The sequence below is a fragment of the Plasmopara halstedii genome (genome assembly GCF_900000015.1).
Source record: "Plasmopara halstedii genome assembly, contig: Scaffold_526, whole genome shotgun sequence".
Classification (NCBI taxonomy): Eukaryota; Oomycota; class Peronosporomycetes; order Peronosporales; family Peronosporaceae; genus Plasmopara; species Plasmopara halstedii.
In genome coordinates, this window is record NW_020187446.1 from 1,343,338 (window position 1) to 1,344,416 (window position 1,079).

Consider the following 1,079-nt stretch of genomic DNA (forward strand, 5'->3'; position numbering starts at 1 on the left):
CCTTTAAATTTTTAACCATAAAACGTTAACAATAATCTATCATAAAATTCTAATCCTTATCCATTAAACATTAATCAGTACATTTAAACCTTCAACCGCAAAACATAAAGCTATCAGCAAAATTGACAATGGTCACTACCTTCTGTAAGTCCTTAACTACAATGTCTAACTAGCTCCAAAAAACATTTTCTGAGTGCAACCTCTTTTATTGATCTGCGGAACAGACAGCAGGTTCTTTCTTGTTTTCGGATTGTAAAGCGCGTCCTTGATCTCGATATCGCGTATGAGGCCGTTGGGTAAAACAACTTCCTGGACTGTAGTGCCCACCCCCATGATAGCAATCTTATTTCCATCGGGTACTGAATGCTCACCACAATCCTGTTCATCCAGGGTCATAAATTTCGACTTGTCGTATCAAAGTAACACCACTATCAACGGCCCACAGACTCGATGTTTCTTTACCAGACGATAAATTGTATTCCAGGGATACTGCAAACGCTTCTTGATTGTAATCGTTGTCGTTTCTGTGCCGATATTGTACGTTGTTAGCTCCGCGACCACGATAATTCACGCCTTGTCGATCTCCTCGACTATGATTCTTTTGCTTGGTCCAGGGTTCCACCGTATGCCCCAATTTACCGCAATAAGTGCACTGGTGGGACTATTTTTCGGCACTAAACGACTCAGCCGCGTCTTCAGTCTTCACCGTTTTGGTCCTTTCACCTTGTCGCTATATGTGCTTGTTCGTTAACACCTTTACAACGCCCTGCATCCGTAGCTCTGCACTGCTCATATCCAACTTGAGAACGACGTTCTCATAGCTCTTGGGTAGACTTCGAATCAGACAAACTGCGACGACCTCATCCTCCATCTTGGCGCCGATGCTGCTGAGGTTGGCGCTAATGTTGAGTACCTCGTTGCAGTGATGCAAATGTTCTAGCCTTCTGTGATCCACCATAAAGCATCTTGATTCGAATCCAGGCAGCATAGGCTACGTTGCAGCCATCAACTACATGATGATAGTCCGCGTCCATTAACATCAGGCCGAATGCAATGTTGCTGGCTCTGGCGTACTCGTC